At 37.2% G+C, this 23,665-nt stretch overlaps 1 protein-coding gene across 2 annotated transcripts in view; it reads left to right on the top strand.

Moving 5' to 3' along the window:
- The first annotated feature begins 748 nt into the window (after window positions 1–748).
- Window positions 749–23,665, top strand: part of LOC132129200 (neurotrophin-7-like) — a 37,620-nt gene continuing 14,703 nt past the window's right edge. For both annotated transcript variants that reach the window (XM_059540706.1, XM_059540705.1), the window contains exon 1: window positions 749–1,001. The gene's annotated coding sequence lies outside the window, so the exon portion shown is untranslated. The remainder of the gene's footprint in view (window positions 1,002–23,665) is intronic.

Raw genomic sequence — 23,665 nt, 5'->3', positions numbered from 1 at the left:
GGACTGGCCCAGTTCAAAGCTGGGTGTGTTGGGCATCAAATTGCATTATATATATGCTTTTAAGTTCAATACCCAACAGGGACATGAATAAAACAATGGAAACACTGGATGATCTTTAATTTGAAGAGATGTTCATTTCTATGTGGGAATTTCCATCAAAATTATTAATACCAAGTTTTTGATCGCTATGAGAAAACTCCTCATGTCATACTCACTTAGTGCAATCGGTCAACTGCAATTCCTTTGAGTCTAATTCTTCTTTAAATTCAATTCAATTCAGGGCCAACTTTAGTTGGAGCTCAGATCAAAGCAGTTCCATCTGCTTTTTATTCTCCTTTGTGGTTTCGTTCATGGGAGTTGTACTAAAAAAAGAAACGTCATTTCTGTCAATCCTTTATTCTGCCTCTGATTTTCAGCATCTGCAACACAACTGCCTCATATTTTATTATGCAAATATCCAAGACACCTGCATTTCTAGAGCAAACTGGATTGTGATTAAATGACTCAAAAAAAAGAGAGAGAGCTTTGAAACAACTTATGAGGTAAAGAGATTCCAACGATGACTAACAGGACTGGGGAAATGTCAAGATCTGAATGGCTGATATTGGCCAAGCAAATCACGGCAGTGAATCATCTTGTTAACACGGTCTAAACAAAGCTCCACTTTCCTGTTACTCTCAGCTCTACGCAACAGATTCTGCAGCCTATAGACGCGACGAGAGAAAGGAGGGAGGGAAAGGGGAGGCACTAGGACCTGTTGGCTCCTGTAGTGGAGGTCAGGGGAGTAGCTGTGGGACTCCAACTTTTTCAGAACAATCAATTTCCCTTAAGAGAGTGTGGGAGCAGGGCTGGAGTGGATGGCACAGGACCTGGATACTTGCATTGTGTAACACTGAGCAGGACCGGGCAGTTGGGATAAGCCTGTATAGAGTTTGAGAGCTGGAATACCATCAACTTGGGTTTTTGACATTTCCCTATCTTGAGAGGAGAGCATCTGTGAGGTAAGCAGCACTGGTTGCTGATGTTTTGAATTATGAGATTCGAGGAACGCTCGTGAATGCTTGCTACCTGTCAACAAGCAAAAGGGAAGCTTTTAATAAGCCTGTATCCTATGACAGGAAGACTCAAGGTGCTGCTGACAAGAAAAGTAATGCATGCATTGAAAATAAATAACTTGAGTGATATACTAAATGGTATCTGGAGGGGAGAGGACCAGCAGAAGTGGAGCTCACTTCATCAACCTCAAAAAGTTAAGGGATTTAAAAGAGAGAGAGAGAGAGGTAGAAGAAAAATCCAAACAGTTTCTGAATGAATTCCAAACCAAATTGTGAGGTTTGGATAAGAATAACATGTGGTATTATGAAAACTCAAGCGTTCTGGGGTGTGAAATGATATGAAATTGAAGCATGAAGAGATAAACTAAGAGGTCTGCTAGGTGCTTGAGACCCCTAGACTTTGGAGAAGTATGCTTTCCTAATTTAGAGACCCCTAAAACCTCAAACCTCACGCTCGCTCCTCCTTTCGCTTTTTATTTCCATCTATCCATCAAACCACTCATGTTACACAACCGGAGGGTCCCGCTATCGTTGCTTCATTCTTCTCCGAGACATGGAACAAGTTACAGATTTTTATCATTTTCATCTGGGAAGGAGCTGTGGTTAGCATGTCAGCCGGCTTAAGGACCGCTGTTGAAGTCTGAATACACAAACGGGAGGAAGAAATTAACACAGACATGCTTAGCAGGCAGAGGAATTTTATGAATATTTGGCAGAATTATGTAATAAATCAATAATAAATAAAGTTGGACAGTATAAAGTTGTTTACAGTATATGTTGACAGTATAAAGTTGTATACAGGTATACAATTTATTTATTTTTTTGTTAACACATAAGGTACTGAATACCATCCAGAACAGGTTGGGCAATTCAGTGAACATCTGCAAAAGATAAAGTCCCTCTTGAAGCCTGCACAAAAATACTTTGATTATGTACTGTGTAACGTATATTTTGAAATTCCCCCAGAACTGTATACATATAGGCTTGCCCTAGGTGTCTAGGTACAAATGCAGGTCGGTGGCCCTCTTGAAGTGGGTTTGGATAGAGCCCAACATTTACTTGACACTGAGTGAGTGAAGCCTTTCGAATTCCCAGATGCTCTCTTGTCCTGAGGCAGATGGACAGTGCTATTTTCCTTCCATACAATGATGTCGGCTATTATTATTCATGAGCAGGGTCATGTTTCCCATTGAGCCTGAATTAAAGGTTTCTCTCTGTAGATCTGTGCTCACGTAGCGTAGCGTGCCGCTGTGGTAATGAGAGGTAATGAGGGTTTCTAATGAGGCAGGTGGGCCACTGCCAGCAACTCCCCTGGGTGTTTAAGTTACCCAGGCCGATGACTCGAGTCTATAGCTTAGTCCTGTTATTGGCCGTGAATATATAAAATGACCCATTAACTATATGGCTCAATAAGAGCACACTGACCATCTGGCCAAACAAATAGATGAGGTGTATCTAGTTTTACTCACCCAGCATCCCATATTCACAGACAAAACACAATCACATTTTATTTTGAGGTCCAATTCTCGCTATTAACAAACCATTAACTATGACTTTTGCCTTAATAAAGTCCTAATTTGCTTCTTATTAATGGATATTAAGATAGATATTGGGTATTGCGTAGAATTGGGGGGTGTAGAATATGTGCTTTATGTGTACAGTATGTGCTTTATTAAGTACTAATAAACAGCCAATATGTTAATAATAGGCATGCTAACAAGCAACAAGTTAATAGCGAGAACTGGTCCATATAATAAAGTGTTACCTAAAATACTTCTGCATACCAATAGCTGTTTTCAGCCTGGAAACCCGACACAAACATGCACTCTGGGGTCCTGTTTGACTCTCCCTGGCACCTGGCTGAAATTATCTAGAACATATAGTATCTTCTGATGGATTTCAGAGTTAGGACAGCCCTGGGGCTCTTGTATGCACTGCCAAGACAGTTTTATGAGTATTTGAGCTTGCTTTGGAGCGCTTCTGTTTAGGATAAGCCGTGCTTGTTTGTGCAGAGAAGACTGACTTTTGACAGAGAGCAAGATGTAATGCCCCTTTGGCCACACATGAGCTTGAAAATTGTTCCATGGTGATTCACGCAACATTTGAGTCAGAAAGTCAAAGTGATAAATTAATAGAATGATTTTAAAATGAGGTACGATGCTGAAATCTATCAACGTCAGTACAGAAATGCTAATAAATAACAAAAACATGTACTTGACATGCATGACTGTTGGTATAGGTTAAGTCAGACAAATTCCGCAAATCATTTTTGGTAGATTATTGCAATGCTATAATTTATAGTTTGACAGAGTCATTTAACCCAAGTGCTTTCTCTGAGATCAGTTAGATCATGCAATAATGTTCAAATGTAAAAAGAAAAAAAATCTTTGTACGAAGAAGAGGATTGTTTACATGCCCAGACAGATGCTTGAATGTATTCATGAACCTTGGAACCATTCGCAAGAAGCCTATAAACTCTAAAAAATATATTTCTCGTTTAAAACCCTGATGCAATTTCAATCTAAATGTGAATAGGATATTATTCCTCTGTTCCAAATACATCATACAATTCTTTGTCAAGCTAGGGTTTTTATTTGAATTGGTTGGTTTTGTTCTGTATCATAACTGAGCTCATATTTTTGTTTTCCAACTCACAGTGGGGTTAAAAAAATTTGAGTATACTGAAAATACTTGTTACTTTCTATATGTAAAATGATGGTTACACTTTAGTTTAGGGATCAATTTTCATTATTAACTAGTTGTTTATGCATATTGCTAGCATATTGGCTGTTTATTACTATTTATAAAGCACATATTATTGCCTTGTTCTGACTGACCATATTTTACCTTACTATTAATAAGTAGCAAATTAGTAGTTCATTTTGTCAAAAGTCATAGTTAATATTTAATTAATAGTGGGAATCGGTCCAATTCGGTGAATTCAGTGAGAATTGTTGTCGCTACCCATTTTATGAATTGCACGTATCATTGCTATTAATGATGAATTGTGTGAAATATCCAAATGATTGATTTGATGGATTGATTTACATAAAATTGCTGTGCTGACTGAAACTGTTTGTAAATTGTGAATGTAAGAAAACGGAAAATGCTTTTTGGGCAACTATAGTTTTGATATAGTGTAGGGTGGCATTTCATTTTATTCATAATTTATTCTTAAGAAGTATGAACATCTATTTGTCTGTGTAAAAAGTAACCCAGTCTCATGGCAAATACATACCTCTGGGTACATTTCTTCAACACCAGATTTACCTACAGATTTACCTACCGTTTCACAGCAGTTTCAAAGAGAAATGTCCACTGAGTGACGCTAAAACACGGTTTCAATACATGAACCCTGGCACATTTTTATTACGTTTATCTAGGAACGTATTGCTGTTTTTTTATTACGTTGCTTCTGGTACATATTGCGGCGGTTCAGAATTAAAATATCCGGGGACTATCAGTTTTCAAATCTCCCAGCATATTTATATTGTTTTGAAGTCATAACATGATATTTTTCAAGTAATTGTGCGAAAATTACACTTTATTAATCAAAACTCTTTAAATTTGTGTGAAAATTAATAAAAGGGATTTAGAGTTTTACTACCTCTAGTGTTCATTTTTGGAAACTGCAGTGAAATGTACTTATTTGCACGTATTTCGTGTCTTGCGAAAACGTGCCCCCAGGTACTGTACGTATTTGCCATGAGAACAGGTAGGTAAAAAGGGTTCACATGCCCTTCACAAATATTTGATTAGTGACATAGAAATAGTACAGATTCTGAAATATTTCCTATTTGTTTTGCATCACAAGATTACTTTGTTTTAAAGTTTTAAACCAAAACTTTGTTTATGTCCATGTTTAACTTCTAATTTAAATCCCAGATATTTTGATGTGGTCTCAGGCTTTTAGACCTCTGTGGACTGTTTATACTTTATGTCCTTTTATGGTTTGCAAACATTATTTTTCTTACTGCATGTTCAAGGTTAAGTCTATGCATCTCACAGATCTGAATCTTACCTTTCATTCAGCTAACAAGCAAGCATGCTTCATCCAATCCTTGAGCTGAGGTTGTAGACTTATGTACACAACTAACTAATGACTCATTTTAGGTCAATAATCGCCACTAAAATAACAATTGGCAGAAGTTTGCTCAACAGATGTGATATGCCCTAATTTTAGCTCGACCGCAGAGCATGGTGCCTTCGACTGTGCCCCACTCACTGTATTTCTGTTTTGATTTCATAGACATATGACATGTTTTGCTGTGCTTGCCTCTATATGAGGTTGTCTCCAAAACATACACAGAACAGAAACAAATGATCAGCAGGCTTTGAACTTGCCGCAACCACCTTCCCCTCGTGGGCCCTGACTTTAAGTTCCTACATTGTCTTTTGCTACTGCAGGTGGGGAAGTAGACAAGTAATTTCATGTTTAAGATCAAAAGATGATTCAGACAGCTGTGAGAATATTTACTGTGTAGATTAATGTATGGCTCGCTTTCACTGTATACATTGGTGGTTGTTGTATAATGTGTCCATGGACGTTGTTTTTATCACAATGAAGATTTGAATGTACTTGGGTATCTTGAGTCTTGAAACTGGTCACTATTTGTTTTTGGCCATTTTTAATCACTTCCACCACTTAATTTTAAATGGGCAAATACATTTTTTGAAGTACAAATATTCCATCATAATCATGTACAAAATGTACATTAGAATGATTTTAGAAATGTGTTTTATCCAGTGGTGTAATGTAACGAATCAGTGGTCTGGCATTTGCAAGTTAAGACTCCTAAAAACACCTTTGCTCATGTGCAAACAAGCCCGCGCCGCGCACAACTGTTCATGATTTCCTTTCCCACTCAATTCGAGTCTGCGATAATATGGTAAGTGTTGTTGTAATGATGTGCAATTTGAATGATGTGCATTGCTCTGAGCAATGGATATGTTATGTTATTGAATGAATCAGCGTTTTGAACGATTCAGTTGAATAAATAATTCACTCATTAACATTCACTTGCTGTCTCCTGGCGGTTTTAATTTCACCCCAGCCAACCACTCCACCCATCCAGCTGGTAGACTTTTTTCGTACTGTCTGTCACTGTGCTTATATAAAGCAGTATGTGTGACTTCTTGGTAGCATCTCACAAAAGGAATTACAAACTGGATTTACAGCCTTGAGATCTATGGGATCTACTACAACCTCTCACATTTCCGCTGTGTGTGGCCTAAGAAGAATTATCACGCACCTCTCCAGAGCGTGTCTAGCCAGTCGTGTCTGTGTGAACTTCTAGCCTGAGTCATTCTGTTGGCACTCACAAGCTGCTCAGCATGAATGCTTGTATGGCTTTAGAGTCCATTTCCTACAGTCATAAACACTCATTAGTAACAACCTGTAGACAGTCATGTGAAGCCATCTTACATGCTTTCACCTCCACATAATTGGAAGAGATGTTTGATGATAAATCCTGCAGACAGATGATGTAACGATGAACTTTGGTTTTGTTAAGATCTGAATGAATGGTGTTAGTCACGCTCACTACCAAGTTTCCACTAGCTGGAATATCTCCTTATTACAAAAAGCTTAATTTTGTGTTCTCCTCTTTGCAGCAGTGTTATCTTTGCATTATCTATGCTCAAATAATATTAAGTCTCACAGACCAACATATACAGGAACGCAGATCTATAGCTTATATTTGCTTTCGCTGTTTTTTTTTTTTTGTTTTGTTTTTTTGACTTTCCGAAGCACCATTAATCCTTAATTGAACATCAAATCTTGTTTGCTTGTTTGATGTTATTGTGGTGCTCTGTAATTCTTGATTCTCATTGGTCAATCATGGCAGTCAGATAGTATGTTTGTATAATGACTTGGAAATGTATAGCAAGTTTAACAAATGTAATCACAGAGAATTTGACTCTTGTATTTTGTTTCACCTTTTGGAGCACACTGTAAAAAAATATTTTCTGTAGTTGTCAATAAAATAGATTATTGGAGTGTGTTTTACAAGAAAACACTATTTCAGCCTTTGCACTTCAAGATTTCTTGCTTCCAATGTGTTACTAGCCATTTTCTTGTAATCATTCATTACATTTACTAGTAATTTCTACGTGAATTTCACCATTTTTTTCCTTGTTCTTTTTTACTATATAAAGGAGTTTTCTTATCATATGAGCAAATCAGACTTGAAGGAGTCTAAACAGAAAATGCATTTAATCAAATCAAAAACATATGGACATTTCTAAAAATCTAATCTAATTTATAGTCTAAATATTTCTTAACCAACAACACAGGGAAAGTAAATTAATTACACAAAGCATTCAAACAAACCAATTCACTAAAGCATGAATTAATTTTACCAAAGCTACATACAAATGGAGCGGAGAAGACAGCTTTGGATATTTAATTATGGACTCTATTTACTCAGCTGCAGAGTTGCACATGCAAAACAATGAAGCAAAAACAACAATGTAGCATTTTGCAGCTACACTGTGGGAAAAAAGTACCTTTTGTGCTGGATAAATTACACTGTTTTATGAGCTAGTTTCGCTTCTAAAAAAAATTTAGTATCGCTACTTTTAGTTAGGAAAAATGCTCCTATATAGAGAGAGAACATTAAAATAATTTTCATTAATAAATCATTTAATAATATTTTGTCATCCTTTAAATGAGTACACTCAATGTGTTGATTAAAATACATATGAAGCACTTGATTATATATAGTGTGCCATTTACATGAATTAACTCATTTAGAGTTAATATAGTTTAAATCTACTACTGTAAATTGCAACTGTGTCGTTATAAATGTGTGATTTCAATTGTATTTAAATGCATTTGGCAAGCTTCAATATAAATTATGTTATATTTTAGTTCACCATAAATGCTTGTTAGTTCATTCAGCAGTACACTTTAACCATAGAGGGAACCACAAACGCCTTCTTTAATCACTTTTTTTGCTCTCTTCTCTTTAACTTTTGACAGAACTCGGAAATGTTTTTAACCGATGTGACCGATTAGTACAGACCAAAACTCGACCATTTTTCAGCAGCAATAATCAGTCAAATTTGCGAGTCCGTTCAGTGGCATTGTTTACGTTCTGTGCCTCCAAAATGGCCGACTTCCAGATTGATGACAATCCTCTGAAAACCCTCTATATTTATATTCTTCATTTTTATATTTCAACTATTACAATAGTAATTACACAATGAAAAGTAAAGATGTAGCAAAATCAACTAATTATATTTAATATACATTTAAAATCGAATTTATATTGAATTGCAATTAACATGCAGTTAAGTGTGGGAAAACATTAATGTAATATGTAATAAGTACTCTTTTTAAAACTATGTTAAAGTATACTTCTTTTTCACCAAGGAGATCCTTGTGCAGATTTTTCTTTCAAAAGCATCATATGTGTTTATCAAGTAGTCTCGCTATGTGAGAAAAAAAATAACTATTCGCAGTGTAGTACTAAGACACCTTCAAGTAGATTCACATTCAAGTAGCCTAGAAGACTGTTTAAACTCGGTTTGTTGACCAAATCCACAACTCTTTCTGTCAGCTGTCTGGTTGAGGGCTGTTCATGAAGCCATATATATTTCTTGGCTGTCAACTATGGTAAATTATGTTACGATGAGTGCAGACAGCCGAAGGTCAAGTTTAAAGCAACTGTTTTGAACAGGAATGGTCACAATGAAAGATGTTAAACCCATTGAGACTAAGTCATGAAGAACGAGCACAGCTCTTTCCCAACAGCGTAATGACAAGAATTTTTGCTTGGCAAGCCCGTCTCTAATTCCAATCAAATTCTCACAAACTGAGGGGAAAATATGGCATAGCTTTAACTAAAACATAGCCATGTGTCAAGCTGAAATTGTTAAATGTCAAGGCTGTAAAACTCCAGCGTTATGGAAAAGACGTTAGTCGGACGTTCAAGGTTTTCCCACCAACAATCATTTGGGAATTCAAAAAACAGTGGAACAACTATGAATACTGAACAGTGAAAAAAAGAAAGCATGATTCCTAGTCAGCTTTATATCTCTCGAGGGCTGACTGGCAGTGACAGTTTGGGAGAGTTCATTAGGAGAACTTTAAATGCCATCACACTTCTGAAATTCACAGGCCATTGAAAAGTTATGGGCCACATGGGACAGGAGAGACAAACAAATGTGTTCCCAAAGAACACGAGCCAGAAATCTCTAGCAACGGTAGTTGTATAACATTTGCATATGGTTTTGAACCTGCATCTTGTTCACAAACCATCTGAAACCCAGTTTAACCAGGAACTAAAAGCGATGACATCATTGCTGCACCATTATCACTGGATATTACTAGTCTGCTGCATCCGAGACAGTGCAAACATATGACATTATTAACAGGTGTAATCCATTTTTACTGAATTCCTCTAGTGTGAGTGTTTAGGCCACAGTGTAGGTTCATTAACAGCAAACGTTTGTTGCTTTGTGAGCTGAGATTTCACTAAAGCAAATACTGCTAATTTTGAATTTAAAAGTGGCATTAAAACCAACCTGTCCTCAAACCAATACACCCATATAGGTCGTTTGTCCAAATCCTTAAAATACGACCCATCAGAGCATATACTACAATTGTGCCCCTATCGGCAGCAGGACCTTTTCATATTAATGTTTTGTACCCTTTTAATTTGCGCTATAATTCTGGTTTCATGTAGCGCTGTTGGTAAAGCATTGCGTTATATGATGATGTGTATTTATGGGTTTGATCACAGAGAACATGCTCATTAAAATGTATATGCTCTATAAATCATGATTTTGCATGATTTCTGTGAGGGATAGGTTTAGGGGTGTAGTTAGGTGTGGTCATTCGAACGAATAAGCCACCTTGTAAAATATGTACAAATTACTGTGAGATCGGTGTAAAAAGTCCACACATTGCATTTAAATAAATGCGCATTTTGATAGGCAATGACAGTTATACGTCATTTCATGACAACAGACGCAACACAATACTGTCATTATTTTTACTCCCGCTAGAGGGCGCTGAACTTTAAAACGTAAATATAGGTCGTAATAAGGTACTTGCACAAACACCATAAAATCATGCTTGAAACTAAATATCATGACTCATTTGAGATTAAAGCTGAAGTGGAAGTCAGACTGAATGTCTTGTAGCATGTGAAAAGATAGTTTAGAGTTCGCAATCAGCCACTATTTGAATAACATTTTAAATCCTGCTGTATTAGCTCATCTTCTTTGCATAATTGCACTCAACGTGATATTCATTGAGCTGTCAATGCAAAACGATTCCTTCTTCCTCATGCCACTTTACAATCTCAACCTCACTCAGACTTCAATTAGCAACATAACAGCTCCCTAACAAGACATGCCAAAATCTCCTGAAACAAATTAATAAAACATTTGCCTTGGGCAAATATGTCTATCATTATGAGTTTAATTCAGCTGCTACTGTTCACACTTTGCTAATTACAGCTTCCTCTCAGAGCTTTAGTGAATAGGGATTGTCAGTTTTGTTCATTTAGAGGACTTTCTACTCTACAAGGCAGTAGAATCTTCTTACCTTAAAAAGAAAAGTTATTTGCACAAACGACCCATATATACCTTACTATGACCTACACACCATGGTAAATGTTTAACTTAGGCACCAGTGACTTAATTTCCTCTTGAAATGAGATCTGTGGCAGACACAGTGGAGCAAAAAGAATAGTTTTGCGAATCGTAACGTTTATTTCGAAAAACATGTAATTAAATTTGCCTGATAAGAATTAGCAGTTTGTCTATAATTTAGAAAATGGCTAGTTATTTTTTATGTAATAGTAGCAAACAATGTTAAAGAACCAGTCACTACATTTTCACTTAATTGTTTTTCAGAGCACTGGAATAACCACAATTAAAAACTATGCTGTATTTAGTAATTACCAAATATATATGTATATATGGAATGCTCCCTTTATTTGCTATTGGCTGATAAACAGACAATCCTACCCCAGACAAACGCAGGTGGTTAAGCTGTTACTAAATGTGATGAAAGATATAGAATGTTTTCTTAAAATTTATTATTATTATTTATTTATTTATGTATTTTTATTATTGGAAATTAAGCCTCTAAGTGCCATCTGAAATTTATTTTAAAGCAGTCTAACATTTTTATCAGGGTCCTATATTTAGGTTTAGTAATTTTACTTTAATGGTAATGTTTAGGTCTTTTTTATGCCATTAAAGTTACATAACATAAATATAGGAGCCGACATTTTTTTAAATTTCAGATAGCACTTAGAGTTTCCTGTTTTCAACTGTTTTCTGTGCTTACAGGTGCATCTCAATAAATTAGAATGTCATGGAATAGTTCATTTATTTCAGTAATTCAACTCAAATTGTGAAACTTGTGTATTAAATAAATTCAGTGCACACAGACAGAAGTAGTTTAAGTCTTTTGGTTCTTTAAATTGTGATGAATTTGGCTCACATTTCACAAAAACCCACCAATTCACAATCTAAACAAATTAGTATATGATGACATGCCAATCAGCTAATCACCTCAAAACAGCTGCAAAGGTTTCCTGAGCCTTCAAAATGGTCTCTCAGTGTGGTTCACTAGTATACACAATCATGGGGAAGACTGCTGATCTGACAGTTGTCCAGAAGACAATCATTGACACCCTTCACAAGGAGGTTAAGCCACAAACATTCATTGCCAAAGAAGCTGGCTGTTCACAGAGTGCTGTATCCAAGCATGTTAACAGAAAGTTGAGTGGAATGAAAAAGTGTGGAAGAAAAAGATGCACATCCAACCGAGAGAACCGTAGCAATATGAGGATTGTCAAGCAAAATCAATTCAAGAATTTGTGTGAACTTCACAGAATGGACTGAGGCTGGGGTCAAGACATCAAGGAATTTGGCTACAGTTGTCATATTCCTCTTGTTAAGCCATTCCTGAACCACAGACAACATCAGATGTGTCTTACCTGGGCTAAGGAGAAGAAGAACTGGACTGCCTAGTGGTCCAAAGTCCTCTTTTCAGATGAAAGCAAGTTTTGTATTTCATTTGGAAACTAAGGTCCTAGAGTCTGGAGAAAGGGTGGAGAAGCTCATAGCCCAAATAGCTTGAAGTCCAGTGTTGAGTTTCCACAGTCAGTGATGGTTTGGGGTGCCATGTCATCTGCTGGTGTTGGTCCATTATGTTTTTTGGAAACCAAAATCACTGCACCCATTTATCAAGAAAGCTTGAAGCACTTCATGCTTCCTTCTGCTGACCAGCTTTTTGTAGATGCTGATTTCATTTTCCAGCAGGATTTGGCACATGCCGACTCTGCCAAAAGCACCAAAAGTTGGTTAAATGACCATGGTGTTGGTGTGCTTGACTGGCCAGCAAACTCACGAGACCTGAACCCCAGAGAGAAGCTATGGGCTATTGTCAAGAGGAAGACGAGAAACAAGAGACCAAACAATGCAGACGAGCTGAAGGCAACTGTCAAAGAAACCTGGGCTTCCAGACCACCTCAGCAGTGCCACAAACTGATCAACAACCATGCCACGCCGAATTGAGGCAGTAATTAAGGCGAGACACTGCAGGTGAATAGGGCAAAAAAAATAACTAATAGTTATCACCTTACTTACCCAGTTGATTGATTACATTGATTATTGCAAACATTTTTTGTATTACAAGTTTTCAAAAATGTTATGTTTAAATATGCAAATTAGGCATTATTTAATGAAATGTGCTAATTTGCATAAATGTCTAGTACAAAAATCTGAACACTAGATGAAGTCAGTTTCAATTTTTTTGTTTAATTTTTTTGACATATTAGAGTCAAATGTTTTTACAGAGGGAATTCTGGTTAACTTTTTTTGTCACTCCATAATTCAGAAAATACTTTGAACAGCCAGAAAACAATATATTTTCACAATTTTGGGGGGAATAAAATGTTTTATATAATCAAGGAAAATATATATGAACAAATCGCTCTGTAAAAGCCTTCAGAATATAGACAGGAATAAAAATGTCAAGTTTGGTGTGTTGAGTGCTACTGAAGTGGAGATTTATGGCTCAGTGTTGAAGAAAAAACTCATTTTGAGAAAACGGCCTTTAAAAATATGTATTGTAATTGAAATCTATTGGCACAAACAGATAAAGTGCTATAAAAGAAACACTTAACAGTGTCTTTTGGATGTTTCCCTTCCACTAGTTTGAAAAAGCACTTTATGAAAAACCAAAAAGCCCAAAATCTCAAAATTGACAGGTGCTTAAAAAAACAGTGTTTTTGCCAGCAGTGTCTCACCTTAAAGCAAAAGTTATTACCAAGAATTGAGTACATGTACAGTAAATGAACATACTTTCCAGAAGGCCATAATTTTTTTTTTATTGGTCTTATGAAGTATTCTAATTTGTTGAGTGAATTGGTGGGTTTTTGTTAAATGTGAGCCAAAATCATCACAATTAAAAGAACCAAAGACTTAAACTACTTCAGTCTGTGTGCACTGAATTAATTTAATACACAAGTTTCACAATTTGAGTTGAATTACTGAAATAAATGAACTTTTCCACGACATTCTAATTTATTGAGATGCACTTGTATGTTTGTAATCTAAATATATTCACATCACACAGATACTGAATCGTAACATTACCAATATTTCAACTATCATGAATAAATAACAAATCAGGTGAAGAAAAGAAATGTAGAGAATGTTTTGCATCTTAACATGCTTATTGTGCCAAAAAGCATGATCTATTTAAGTCTACATGTCATACTAACAAGAAGCTGTGTTTCTAGCCACAGGTCAAGAGCTGTAGTTCCAACCACACAAGTTTGCTAAAGTTCATTTTCAGGAAATGCAGAATTGTTGAACTGTGTTCGCAACGACGGAAATTGCTACCATAGTTGGCTAAAGATACTTTAAGGAAGCAAACCCCAGGTCGGGATATTCAAGCAAACAGACCACATATTTTTTTTCAACTTTTTAGGTAGTTAACTTACCAATGGCTAATTTAAAGATGTCTCTGCATATTAAGCTAGGATATTAGAACATATTTTAACATTGAACAAAATTGCACACAGCACCCGTGCAATGCTTCAAGCTTCAGTATGCAGCTCCAATGAGTTCAAATCAAAGACTGAATTGTTTTTGTTTTTTTGGGGGGGGGGGAAGAAACACCAGCATTTGTTACTTCAGAGTTATTTCATTAACTACTTGCATAGTACTTATGTATGAACAGTATGTATGAAAGTTTTTTTTGTTGTTGTTTTTACTAAATGTTATTTTTTCCTTAGCAACCAAATGTATTCAGTAGTAATACGTAGCTCACAGCAAAAGCGGAAACTCGTCTAATTTCTCAAAAAGCAATAGGACGTTTTGGCTGCAGCACAATGTGAAAACAAATGAACTAATGTTCCCATAATTCAGCGTTGGCTCTAAACACAACGTTCAAAGCCATATCAAATCAACTGTTCATAGTGGGAGCTGCACATTGCAGCAGTACTGATGTTTTAGATTTAATCAAGAAATGATTACATAATTCTTAAAGCAGTGCTAAATACTGACCAAGACTTAGGGGACACAAATGTTGTACAATGATCACTTACAGCCCTTGTCCACTCGCCTCCATCTGTTTAAATTGTTTGGAGGAAAGGCTCTAAATGATCCTAGCTGTCAGCCTATCCAGGAAGTCTTCAGGTTTGTTTGGGAAACATTTGGCTGCCCTGTGAGCTATTGGCGAGCTCACCTCAAGTGATTTCTCATGCCTGAGAGCTCTGACAAAGATAACAGCCTGTACAACCATCACATCATGTGACCGAGCCAAAGAATGTGCCGTATAAAAAATCTGCCAATATCACTTTTAAAATTAGCTTAAATTATCATACATTAACTTTGATTCCATGTTTTCATTTAAGAATTTCTTTCATTTCTCTGTCAAAATAATAAATAAAAGGTCAAGTTCATAATTTTTGTTAGTCAATGTATATAGATTTTTGCTGGTAAATTTTGATAGAGTAGAAAGGTTAATTGTTACCACTATGCTCGCACATCCTAAACGAATGTCACGCTACTTCCTGTTCACTGTTGTACTGTCTACAAAACAGCAGCTGTGTTTAAAATACAATTTCACAGCTGTCCCAATGGTGGTTTTGTCTTCCGCCAAATTTATGACGCACAGACATCCATGTGTATGTACTGTATGTATCTGTGGCCATATGTGTTTGTGAAACTCATCATTAACATAATAATGTTGGTATTCCATCTGGAGGCTGTAATGTTATTCTTCAACTCTTCAACAGAAGTAAATACAATCACTCCTCAAATTCAGTGCAGCTTTTGGACACATTTCTCCAGAGCTCTGTGTGCGGAAGTCTCATTTTCATGAGTCTTCCCCGAAGATAACCGTGAAAGATTTAATTCATGCCATGTGTGATGGATGCTTCAAATCATGGTGCAGACACAGGTCAGGGCAAAACGTTTCTGTGGTATTTATGTGTGTCCACAGATGCTTTTTATTATATATATATATATATATATATATATATATATATATATATATATATATATATATATATAAAATCAATAAAATTAATTGTAAAATAAAACATATTTTATGCAGTGCAATAACAGTTACATGTATAATTAATATACATTAAAATATACATTAAAATGTATATATTCATTATTTATTGACTATGATTTTTTTGCTTGTATGTTGTTATTTTTCATAAAAGTTCATAACAGTTAATTTCCATATAACTAATCAGGTTTACACAGTTTGTGTTGTGTTGTGTTTGTGTCTGTGTACATGTATAGCTCTTCACAATTCACAATTTCATTACAGAATTCCTTTTAGTTATAGGACTAATTAGAGGCATAGTTCACACAAAAATTAAAAATGACACCACAATTTACTTTTTAATGTTTAGAGGGAATAAAAGTCATTTTAGTATTTACTCATTCTCAAGTCATTCCCAACCTGTTGAAAAACAGGCATGTGAAAAATTTGAATAAAAATGCATTACAAATATATTTCGCAGCTGTTCTTTAGTCTCCCCATTCTCTTACATTATATTAAGAAATATATTACTTTTTTCTCTTTCACAAAAGAACGGAAGTAACGACATTAATTTGTGTAAATAATGACAGAAGTTTGATTATTGGGTGAACTAAAAGTCATCCTGGTGTGTATCAGTGTATCAGTATCATCTGTTCTAGGAGAAAACTGTGTTGAGTTCAAAACAGCTGTGATGATTAGAAAAGATAGAGAAAATTATATATCAGCAATCAGACGAGTTTACATTCATTATCATAGTTTAGGAGTTAGATGCATTTATTGTATGTGTGAAACTGTATATGCATTGCAAAATACATATTGCTGTTGCTACACACACTAGACCATGCATTTGCAGCATTCAGTTAGGAGAAAGGGAATATTCTGTGCCAACAGGAGTTCTGTCAGACGAATGCTCAGCCATTTCTCATTCTCTTTCTCTCTCATTCACCCCATTTCCCTCTGTCTTCCTCTCTCTCCTTTTGTCATCTGTTGATAAAAGGAGGCCATCTGTCTTTAGCACTGCTTCATTATCTCTGATGTGTTGTCAGCACCTCAAAATAACCCAAAATACAATGTTGACACTCACAACCAAATATTTTAACAGGTTTCTAAACCTACTGACATGTATTCAGTAAGAAAAAAGTGCGTCTGTTCTACCCTTGATGCTGTTACATAATTTATGTCAGAGTGCAAATAGTGTAGAATTTTTTATGTCATTTTTAAAAACCTTTGCTATAACTTAAATTTTACGCATACAAAAAAGTCAGATTTGTGAGTCATAATTCTGAATTGTGAGATAAAGTCACAATTACCTTATCATTATTATTATCATCATAATCATCATTATTAGGCGAAACAGGACACATTATGAAATGCTACACATCTCAAACAGCACATTTTTGTCTCATGTTTGAGACCGCTCATTTACCGCGCAAACCGGAGCGCAAGCCCAAGCCCGGCCCAAGCCCGCGTAAGATGATATAAATTAAGAGTTGGGTTCAGACAAAGATCTTAAGCTCTAAACTGAAGAATGTCTGCTTCAGCATTGCTGCTCATTAATGGAGATTGATTTACGCAAAATAGATTTAAGAGCCTTGTTTTATGAGGCTCATTTGTGGCTTTCCCCATGTCATTGGGCATAAATTAACTCATATGAAAACATGCCATTATGTAGTTAAGTGAGAGGGAAAGGAATCAGGAATTCCTGTTAAGTGTAAAGTGTAAAGTAAAGTGGATATTTTAGGCCCTTTAACTGTCAGATTTAGTTCTGTGTCTGTGTGTGTTTTCTTCCCCCCACGTGCTCCACATTTATGTCCCCATGCCCTTATTTGGTTATCTTCCTGTTCCTGCTCCCTGATTGTTTCTAGTCCAGTGTGTTTCCCATTTAGTTCATATTGTTCCCAGGTGTGTCCCATTAGTTTCAGTGCATTTAAAACCTGTTTCCCAGTTTTTTCTGTTGGCTGTCATATATGTCATCTCTCCTTGTACGTTGTGTGATTCCACATCTGCGAAATAAAGGTGTTTTTTTAATGGTAATTTTCCAGCGTCTCCTTGTTCCTTCCTCACCCCCAAGGGAAACGTAACATAACAGCCAACCTGAAAAAAGTAAGCAGCACCCCTTCTCCTCATTTTTCTTTTTCCCGTGTTTCTTTTTTTTTTTTTCCTAGTCTCTCCCCCCCACCGTAAGAAGATCGCTGCTCATTTCCTCGCCCTATCCCACCTAGATCTCCCCTTTTACGAGTACGCCAGGGAGTTCTACAAACTCACTGTGGTGACAGTGTTGGATGTAGTTTCATAACTACCATCGGACCCATGGACCTCCCAGACATCACCGGACTATGTTGGGGAGAAGGGGTCTGGGGAGTGTCTGGTCCTGAGCCAGAACCATCCTCCCATTGAGTTCACCGGCCGTACCCCTGTCAAGTTTGCGGGCTGCTACTAGTTTAAGTCTACCATCCGCTGCTCACTCTAGTTCACCGGCTGTTCATATGGCAAGCCCAATGAACATTAATATGGCAAGCCCGCCAAGCGTTCATGATGCCCCAGTTTCAGTTCCAGCCCTAGTGCACTTCCCTTGTAAGCGTCCTCCAGCCCAAAACTCACTCCAGTTCCAGCTCCTCGAAAGCACTTTGCTGTACCTGCTCTTCCAGAGCACCCTCCAGTGTCAGCACCATGCAAGCACTATCCTGTTTCTCCGTTAAGCCCAGGGAGGGCTCCAGGCCCCGAGTTACTGCCCTTTAAATTTTCAATTGTCCCATGTAATTTTTTGGGGGGGTAGTAGGGCTTCAGCCATAGAGGCCGAGGTGGAGAATGGGGATTTGGCCTTGGAATCTGTCCGAGTCACCTCCTCCACCAGGGCCACCCGAGTCCTTGCATCCGCAATGGGGGAGGTCTCTGGAGGCCCACCATCTCGTGTCTGTCCTGAGGGACCTCCAGAGTGCCCAACCCCCCACCCATTGGATGTTAGGTGGCGTAAAGACATGCCTTAGATGGTAATTCTCCAGCATCTCCTTGCTCTTAGTCCCTCGCTCCTGTGTAGAGTGACATTTACAGTAAACAGTAATAGTTAACATTTCTCTTTTTTTCTATTAGCTTTAGTTTGCCTTCACAGCCAATACAAATATTCAAAGAAGTTGCCTAATAAATTATGAGCTCATTAAAACTATTTTAGACAAAGCACCACATGTGCTTGGATTTTGAGTACTAATTTTTTTATTGTTGTGCTTGTGTGTGTGGTTTATTTACAGTAAAAATAAAGTAAATATCTAATTTTCCATGTGCGGATCAGCTTCCCTCTCAGATTTCACTTTTTTTTTTCTTCTCTACAGGAAAGTAGACCATGATGTCTTGTGTTTCTTTTACCATTAAAATAAACAACGGATAACAACCACAAACCTCAAACCACTGTAGTCTCTCAGAAAAACCCTCTTGTCATCATCAATTTCTGCCAGAGACTGTTTCAGGTACCAGCCTGTATCCGAGCCTGTGTTTCACAGTCATGTGATAAATGTTAGATGTTATAAAGGTCTGTGAGTGAAGAAAAAGTGCTGCGCAGGATGGAGGTCTTCAGTAAACCATTTTTGACCCTCAGTGGCTGCGCTGCACTGTGTGTTTATAAAGGTTTCACCAAAGGGAGTTCGGAGCTTATTTATTTAGCATTCAGAAGTGAACAAAGTGTACTCGGAGCCACAGGACTAGAGGGCTAGTGCTTGTGTATCAGTTTGATGAGTGTGTGTTTATACATGCCTCACATGTGCTGGTGAGGAGTGCTGTGGCCCTTCATGGAGATTTCTGTCCAAGAGAGCAGCAGCTCCATAGCTTTCCAACATTAATGACTGGTCCCATTAACTACACTTAAGCATACTTTTAAAAAGAGCACTAATTATGGAAATAATACTTTAAAATAATATAATTTACTGAACTGAATGTTTTCAGACACTCAACTGCATGTTATTTACAATTAAATGAAAATGTATTATACTTCAAATTTGTTGAATGCAAATAGTTAATTCATAATTGACTCGCTTAATATGTATATGTAATTTCATAATTACTTCTATTGTCTATAAAATATTGTTAAAATTTACTAAATATACTTTATTGTCATTTCTGTCATCTTTTATTTAAACTGACAATATGTCCTTTAAATACATTTTTAATTGTATGTACTTATTTTTAATGATGAATTTGCAAATAAGTGCATTTAGTGGCCCTTTTATTTTATTAATTTTATATTTTTTGCAAGTAGTTTTTAAATAAACTTTTAAGATTTGAAGTTCAGTACAAGTGCACATTGAGTACACTTAAGCACACTTCTTTTTCACTTCACTTTATAAGTGCCTCACTATGACCCAGATAAAAAAAATAAAATAAAAAAAACGGGAACCAGTAGAAATGAATTTTGTGGTAGTCAACATGTTGTTGGTTGAGCTTCACTTGTAATGAACCTGGAATACTCCTTAACAGGTGTGATTTAAAACCTTGCAGTGATTTATCAAACACAAAGGTTACCCCACACAATGTGTTAACAACATAGTGATAAACAAGATTTGTAATATTAATATTATTGTTAAGGTTATCCCAACACTACAAACTACATGATATTGTCTTGTTTTACGATTTAGAAAGATATGAAAATGCTGGCGTTCATTCACAGTGTAATCCAGATGCCAGGCAACACATTATTGGAGGCGTGTGTGACAAATGTGTAAGTGAAAGCACAGGGTTAGGTTAGGTTAGGTTAGGTTAGGTTATGGTATGTTAGGCTAGGTTAAGTTAAGTTAGGTTAGCATTTGTTAGCATAGGTGTGATCGACAAAGGACAAAAAAGCAAATTTGTTTCACTATGACGTGCATGAAAACTAGCCATTTATTGGGCATTTCTTGTCCTCCCAGATGTTTTGTTTTTCCTTTAGCCTGGTTCACACGGCAGGATAATTAGGCCGATTTTAGCCCCGATTGACAATCTTAAGGATGCTCCGATTATCGTAAAATAATCTGATCAGATATTCCTGCCGTGTGTGGTGTGTTAAGACTGCTCTCCTCTGCTCGGAAGGACGTCGGGACCGCTCCGATCTCAAATCGGGGATATCCAACATGTTGGATTTATTTGGCCCGATTTCTTCTCGTGTGTGGTGTCCCCCGAGGACAAACGATCATGCAGCCTGTGGACTGTGGCGTGTAGCCAATCAGAAAGCGAGGTGACAAGGCGGCGAGGAAGTACCGGGAAACAAAATCAAAACAGCCGGCGGCATGGTACACCAGAAAGTCCGGTGGACGTTGGAGATGGAGGACTTTGTCTCCACTTCTTTGACCATCGCCTTTTCTTGTTTTTTTTTTCGGTTACAAACAAAGCACAAACTATGGCCATTGCATCCTCTTCATCCGCCATGATTGTTTACTCTGAAGTCACGTTTGATCTCGAGGGATTTTGCGAGATTTCCCGTCTGACCTGGGAATGCTCGGGAGTCAAATCGGTTCATGTGTGATGTGTTGATTTTGCCGTGTGGCTGCACATCACACACAGTACGATCAAAACTGTTAGACCCTTGATTTTTTATCGCCGTGTGTGGGGTCTCTCAGGTTTGGAAAATCGGCCGACAATTTTAAAATCGTCCCGTGTGAACCAGGCTTTATTTCTATGGTGTCCTTTACATCTATTAAAAATAACATCTTTATTTGCCTCTATATTTTTGAAAGGTATCTTTTCTTGTGTTTTTGTTCAGCCATTTTGTCAGTGCTTTATTGTAGACTTCTAGGATTGCTAATTCACAAAAGAAGACGATTATTAGGTTGAACGTTCAGAATACGATTCCAAAGGTTATATTTCAGCACGAATTTCACGAATGGACAGCGACTCTTAAGTAGCACGTAGAATGCGTTCATGTCAAGTAAAGTTTTTGGGAAAAGCGCGTGGAATTGCGGCAAGCGTTTATAACCTTGCACGTTGAGAAGGCTCTTCAGAGTACACCTAAACCAGTGGTTCTCAAAGTGTGCTACGAGTCCCTCTAGTGCAGCGGTCCCCAACCCTTTTAGCATCAAGGACCGGTTTAATATCACACAATATTTTCACGGACCGGGCTTTAAGGTGTGATGGATAAATACAACAAAATAAAATGATACTACTGGCATAAAAACTGTGGTATATTGTAAATATAATAATAAACATGAATCCACTGTGTATTCGTATGCAACTTTATTAGCAGCGTGCTCGTAACATCACGCCAACAACATAAAATGAATAATATATAATGAGCGAGTACATCATGAATCCATTTTCCAAACCATGTTTTTGTCTTATCCTGAATCACTACAGTACACCTATAATAAGTGTTTACATTCGGACTATTGTAGCCTGGGGGAGGTTGGCAACGCTGCAGAGTAGCACAGTTCCTGCATGACTCGCCATAGATGTAAACAGAGAGAAGTAGCTCCGGCTACAATGTTCTTCTGCCAGACCAGAGCACCAAAAGGTACCGCTGCAGCTTTAATGTAAGTTTTTTATGCAGGTGATGTTTCTGTACCTGTATAAACCACAACATTAAATCAGCTTTACCGGGAGTTATTGAGTATTGGCTTATCTTTATGCCCGAAGTTCCATGCATATGGTCAATTGGTTACCAGTAGGGCTGGGACAACGCGTCGACGTCCCAAAAAATACGTCGACGCAAAATATGAACGTTGATTCGTCAGACCCAAAACAAAAATGGCAGAGTAGAAGCAACTCGACTCGCTCCTCAGACTTTCAGATGTGCAAGATGACACGCACTCGTTCCTCTAAAGTATGGAAATTCTTTAATTTAAAAGGAAACAATTCTGTGATATGTCGTCTTTGCAAAATGGAGATGGCCTTCCATTCCAGCACCACGGCAATGCACCAGCACCTGAATAGGCGCCACCCGGGAGCAGCTGCAGATGACAGAGCACCGTAAGTTTTTCTTCAACTCCTCACTTTGCACTCGATGTTGGAGTAGGCTATAATACGTTGTCGAAACCTAAGGTTTTAGGCTACAGTGTATGTTTTCTGTGTAATTAATTACTAATTAACTGTGTGTGTGTGTGTGTGTGTGTGTGTGTGTGTGTGTGTGTGTGTGTGTGTGTGTGTGTGTGTTTGTGAGAGAGAGAGAAAGAAAGAGAGGCGCGGGCGCAAGCTAATAGTCGCAGAGTGTTTGATGATATTTGTGTGCGTGTGTGTTGCGCGATCGAACAGTGGAAACAAAAACATACTCCGTCATTTTGTTTATACAGGAGTCACAGGACATCATTCAAACTCCAAAGTGTTTAAGTTTTTCTGTTAATTCAAATTTTAAGGAAAACGAATATATTAATCTGAAATCTGTATGTTACACACATAGGATTTGATTAGCCAACTTGTTAATATTTAATAAATGGGCATAGCCTGTAGGCTGAGGTGGATATATAAAAAATCGTATATTGTGTTTCATTATTGTTGGTTTATTATTATATTTATTTTAATGTGTGTGTACTTTATGTTTTCAGGGATAAGAAGAATAGTGTGGAAAATTACTTTCACAAGAAAAATACAACACCCTGCACCCCCCAGGAGGCTGCCATACTTACTGAGAGCGTCTTATCAATGATTGTTAAAGACATGAGGCCGATTTCTGTGGTTGAGGGCAAGGGATTCAAAGAAACGCTGACCACCTTTAAATCAGGTTACACTCTGCCCTGTAGGCGTCATTTCACTACTATGATGGAGAACAAGTATGAAACTTCAGTGGAGAAACTTAAAAACAAACTTAAAATGGCCACATCCAAAATCTCCCTTAGCACTGATGCCTGGACAAATCTGGTCACAAGTCTGGAAGCCTACTTAGGGGTAACTTGTAATTTTATTGATGACAGTTGGGATCTTGTCTCCTTCAATTTGACAACACTTCCAGTTGAAGAACGCCACACAGCAGAAAACATTGCCTCCTGGCTGGAGAATTTGGCAGAAAAATTTGACATTTCGTTTGAGAATATCCTTGCTATAATATCCATGACAATGCACATAATATTGTGGCAGCTCTCAGAATCTTGGAAGAGAAATTTGGGGTAGTATCCCATCGGTGTGCTGG

This window comes from Carassius carassius, chromosome 46 (assembly GCF_963082965.1).
Source record: "Carassius carassius chromosome 46, fCarCar2.1, whole genome shotgun sequence".
NCBI classification, from domain to species: Eukaryota; Metazoa; Chordata; class Actinopteri; order Cypriniformes; family Cyprinidae; genus Carassius; species Carassius carassius.
The sequence above is the reverse complement of the archived record's forward strand: the minus strand, read 5'-3'. Positions and strand labels throughout refer to the sequence as shown.